The sequence below is a fragment of the Camelus ferus genome, chromosome 29, assembly GCF_009834535.1.
Source record: "Camelus ferus isolate YT-003-E chromosome 29, BCGSAC_Cfer_1.0, whole genome shotgun sequence".
Lineage (NCBI taxonomy): Eukaryota > Metazoa > Chordata > Mammalia > Artiodactyla > Camelidae > Camelus > Camelus ferus.
In genome coordinates this window covers 9,332,026-9,338,025 of record NC_045724.1, presented here as the reverse complement: position 1 = coordinate 9,338,025, position 6,000 = coordinate 9,332,026, and positions in this window count along the sequence as shown.

The window sequence follows — 6,000 nt, the reverse complement described above, 5'->3', positions numbered from 1 at the left end:
GGTCAGGGGAGAGTGACCCATCAGTGGGTGACCTTCAGTTGTAACCTAGTAGGGAATTGCTCTTACAATTGTGGGCTGGGTTCCTTCTTAAATAATAAAGATGACTGTACTGGACCTCTTTCTATTATTTACTTATGTGAACATTAAATCTGTAATTTAAAAACAGACATTACTGCTAAGAAATTATTAGAACATTGGTGTTTTCAGAACCTCGTAAATTGCAGCTGTGTACTGTAATCATTTCCTGAAAATGTGGGTAGGTCAGGAAATGTTTACACATTTTAAATGTAACTTGAAAGGGATTCCAGTTGTATTGTAGTTTTTAATGTTTAACCAGAATTATCTTTATTGTAAATTCTATCTTTATTCCATTGGGAGGGAGAAAGGAAAAGAATATAAATAGTGTATACATATTATAAAATATTGTTATGCATAATTAATACTTTAGAATATGTCCAAAATTCTGGGAAGTTCATATATTGCTTTTTTTTCAGATATGTTTTGTTGATGCATAGAAAGAAGACTGTACTAATAAATGTCTCTTGAATTACACATGGTGTAAGAAAATGAAAGCCTTTGGGTTATGAATCTTGGATTTAAAGAGGCAATCATCAAATATTTAAGATGAAAATGCAGTAACACATGCTTGCTGTCATGTGTAAGTTTGGTGAATGTTATGACAAGGTTTTTAAAACATTCATAGTTGGAGTATTTTTATAAAAATATTCATTAAATCAAACAGACATTCGTTATCTGGCAACCTGCATTTTAATCGTGATTTCTGGCTGCATGAGAAAAATCGGTAAAGCTATGAAAGAATGGGTGGAATATATAGCAGTCGTGTTTAAATTATACATTATAAGGCATACATATCTGTATGTTGTCATATTATGCATTAAATTTAATGCATAAATCAGATTGTTATAATTCTGATGTCGCCGAAAGGCACAAAATGTGACAAACAGGAATAGGCATGTAGATATTATCATATTCAATAATTCAATGAGCATTTGTTTTATGTAAATTAACTTTCTGTTAATAAAAATTATACTCATTTGTTACACCATTTCTATATGATAATTAAAAAAAGTCTTTTTTTCCCACTAGAAAATCATTACAAAATGTGAATAATGCATTTGTTTAATATCTATATAAACAAGATCTTACCATCAGATTAGTTCTGGAAATGAAAGCATTATTGATTTCTGTAATAATTTTTATAATATTTCTACACTGCAATACTGAAGTTGCTAATCTCATTTTTGTGAACTCTATGCATTTAAAGCAGTGTTTAAACTTTTAAAAACTAAACAATCTTTGTTTTTGTAGGATCTGTTAGTGTACAATTTCCAGAAAAGATACTTTTGGAAGTAGACAGAAAGTAGTGTGAACACCTTAGCACAAAAGTTGAATTCCTCCTCTCAGTACTGTGGTCTCATACCAATTAAAATAACTAGGAGAGTTAATCCAATCAACTCTTGAGTTCTATATGTAATTTTCCTAAAATCAGTGGGAGTCACATTGGGGAGAAACTCCTAAATGCCTGGTTTAACACCATAAGTAAGCTATAAAATACCACTTCAAAGGACAACAAATTATAATATTGAAAACAATCACTGTTTATATTTCTTTTGCAAAAACGTGATGCAGCGTTCTCTAATGGAAGATACGTTTCTCCTCACTTTTGTTACATCATCATAGTTTTGAACACCAAAAGCATTCATTAAAAAAAGTGAGCATGTCATTTAGATGCTTTAAGTTTTATAATATTGTCATGGATAGATATGCTCTTAAACTTTTCAACTTAGTTTAAATAAACTAGAATTTACCTCTGAAAGAAGACTGATCAAGGTAATTTACAAAAAAATGAGGGCACTTCCACATAAACTTTAGGTAGCAAACTTAAGAATCAAAATTAAGAGTATTTAATGTACATTAATTAGATATATCTATTCTACATTAGCAATGGGACTTCTATAAAATTGTTAGGTTGAACCACATGACATTTCTCATATTTGAACTTTTTGGTTCAAAGGATGGTAGTTTCATGTGGTTCGATGCAAGGTAACGTGCATATGTGTGTGTTATTGGATACAGTTCTGTACTGTGTACCCTGTACCTTTATAGGACATACAGTTAATCAGTGTCCTCTGCAACTGACCAGTTGTTCTTAAAGAAGAGACTTCACCAAATCCTAGAAAGAGAACTGAACTAGGAGTTTATATTCTAGCCATGCCTCTATCAAACCCCTTTAGGCCAGCCACACAGTTTCTCTGAGTCTTGGTTTTCTTATCAGTATCATGGAGACGTCCCATAGATGGCTTCAGATTGCATGTAGCAGAAACACAGCCAAGGTGATTCAAATATAAGGGGCTGCTTAATCTCAGAGAACGAGAAACCTGGAAAAGTCTCCCAGTTGCTTCAGAAGTCCAACAATGTCATTAAAAAACCAAATCTTTTGGTCTTTCCTCTGTATTTGATTCTCTGAGAGTTTTGGACTCAAGATCTCCGGCTCCTGAGATGGTTACAGCTGCATGGTTTCTTCACACTGCAACGTCCAAAGGGCACATATCCATTCGTATAAAAGCAAAGAAAATCTTTTCTGTAGGACTCTGCTAGTATCATTTTAAATCTTACTGTCCAGAATTGTATTGCATGCCCATACCTCAACCAAATACAGGCAACAAGGAAAATATCATCTTCGTGTTGGATTAATTATAGCGCCACTTCCTTGGGTTCATGGATGCGAAGATGGGGAGTAACTCAACAGAATGAGGCCCAGCTAACCAGGAGAAAGGAGGAGGGTACTTATCCAAGTACCACTCTGTGCTATGCTGATTTATGCGATGGTACAATGATAAAGACATAGGGAAAATTAAACAGTAAAGAAATTGAACTTAAATATTCTTCTGACATATGTAGCAGAGTACTGACAAAATAGGGTACCTAAAGGTGAAATGATACAGAAATAATTCATGTGTAGACATGTGCAATAAATAAATGTGGTTATTTAAAAATATGGCTATTGGTCATGGAAAATAGAGTTGTGTAAGTTGTATGTGATAATGTGGGAATGTGGGAAAACTTTAAATTCATGGGTAAGATATTTTGGAGAATAGCAAGATTTCAAAAACATTTGGTTAAATACTGAATTTTCTGTAATTTCAAGAATTAAAAAAAAATTCTTGGATAAAACGTGAGTTGACTGAATGCCTAACAGTAAACTTAAAACTCATTGCATTTACTGATTTTTACTTAAGAAACTAATCTTTACAGATGTCCAAATCACAACTGTCCTGAAGACAATGTAATGAAAATACAATGGGATTTTTGATATTCATTTCCAATAGATTCAGAGATAAGAGTCTGTCAACTCTGGGGAAATATTTTTCTGAATTATAAAAATTTGAAATGTAAGTATATAAAATATTTAGGAATGACATGTTTAATATTTTAGGTTGTACCAGGGCAACTGAAAAGCATGAGAAACAAAAATATAAAAGTATATTTGCACTATGATTAGAGTTATAGTTTAATGTAAGTTTACTTAAAAAATGGAATGACTTTATTTTTATGAGTTTGCTTTGTAAGAAATTGGCAACTTTTAGGTGTTGATATCTGAAATACTGATGAATTAAACAGCAAGGTTAGGGTTAGTCATTAATTTCGACTTTACACAATAACCAAAGAGAAGCCCAACAGTTACCTGGAATATAATTAAAGTTACTTTAAGCCAGCAAATTCCTCTGTTTAGACATGGTTTAGAGCTTCAGGAGTAACTGAATTGGGGAAAACTTTTCTTAAGTGAATGCTCTGACTTCATTGTCATATGGTATAGTTTCTTTATATCAAAATTCTTTTCTGGGGGGAGGTAAGTAATGAATGTACTAGAACTTTAAAACTTTATTTAGAATAATTTTGTTTAAGAATGAAATTATCCATTTTAAAAGAAAACAGAGTATGCACAAGTCTCATTGGCATAATCCACTATTATTTGAATCTGGTGGTGCAGAAAGGAAAGGAAGGAAGGCAGGAAGGAAGGAAGGAAGACATGAAACAAATGGTATTTTTTATTCATTCATCCTACGAAAATATATTGACTGCACACTTTGAGTGAATCATCTGACCAGGTGCTGTGGGTAATAACAAAGCAGAATAAAGATGCTAAATAAAATAGATTAAAACAATATCCATACAAGGCAGTATGGAATAAATGCTGTGTGGAATAAAACAATGAGCCCTAATACCAATCACGGGTAGATTTTGCCTGTGATGAGCTTTCAAAGGTCTAGAATAAAATGAGTAAAACTGAATACCATGTGGTATACATATTGGTGCAAAATTATAAATAGTTCCTTTTAATTTAAAATTATGTTCCTTCTGTATTTTGGGAGTTAAAATGTCCTATCTTAAATAAAATGATGACTTTAAAAGTTCTTCTCACCTGAAAAAAAATGTTAGCTATACCAGGCTCTGAATTTGTTTTCTGGACTTACTGACCTATGCAATTTGAGTGTTTGGAACAACTGATACAGACTCAGAACTTGGGGGTTGAGTTTAGGATATTCCGTTTGAATGAAATAATAAAACTTCCTGGTTCAAGAAGAATTAGGAACTTTCCTCTTTTCTGTATCCTGCCATCCTTTTCACATACTCAATCCTGGGAATAGATTATTCTTCATAAGATTCAGGCAAGAGATGTCTGTGAATGCAAGAATGTATGTATGTTCACAGAGGTAATGCAGGCTAGGGGTGAAGAGGGAGTTGGCAATTAATTGTTTGGATTGTGAAATGCTATTCTTTAAGCAAAATAAATAGAAAGAACTGATATGGTGATAATTGAGTTTGTATTTTCAACATACTAGGGGTTAAATTTTATAGAAAAGTCTCTCTATAGATGATCTACAATCATTTTATTGAATTAAGCATACTTTGAGAAATCAAGAAATTTTTTTTAAAGGAAAATGTGCTTAACAAGGATGCTGGTTATGCCATGAAGCAGAGGTAGAAGAAGATCATTCTTTTTAAAAACTTCACTTGATTTATTACTTGAGATGGTAACATAAAATAACCTGTGCATATTGCTTGAGAATAATATTGCTTGAGAAAATTTGGCTTTCTTAATTGGTTACTTTATCATATACATAGTTTCAATCTCAAAGGGAAAATATTTGTAGTGTCATTCAGAAGACAGATATTTTTTGGTGTTATTCAGACAATTCCCTTCTGAAGACGCCTATCTAAGGGTACAAATGAAAATGCCAAACTGGGACAGAGGAAATCAGCATAATAACAATAACAACAACAGCAACAACAATAATAAAATTATTTATAAATAAATAATAAAATTACCAACATCATTGATTGCTATCAATTTGATAACAACTTTCTGTGTTTTGTAAGCGAGGAAACAGTAAGCAGCCTGTACTATGTCAGACAGAACGTGAGTCCTGAGTAATGAATGACTTGAGAAAAAATAAATTACACAGTCTAAACTTTCTTTTGAAAAAAATATGGTTGGTACTAGGAAACCTCTAAGATTAATTTTGAGGTTGCAAAGGTCTTACTTAATTTTTGCTTCAAAGGGGTTTCTTTCTAATTTTCTTTGAAGATACGACCTTTTGCTCGCAATGCAACAAAGTTAATTAAACTCACATATTTTACATGCTAATTTGAAACTCCGGTTGGAATTTATCGCATCTGAAGTAGAAGGAGCACAAATGGTTAATGAGTTTGATCAAATTTCTGGATTGTTTACAGAGCAGAGTCTAGGGAAATAACCTTTCATTGCCTGTGGTGCAGTACATGTTGAAAATTAATACTTTAAAATAAGTTACAGCAAGAGTACTAAATACCATTGTGTATGTAGTTGGAAGAAGAAAGCGCTCATTTGATTTTGTTGTAGAAAGAATAAAAATAAATGTCTCCCTTCAGATTATAAAAACCTGTGGGTGGGGGCTGACATAGTGCAAAGTGCAGAAAGAATTTTTAACCTGCAAG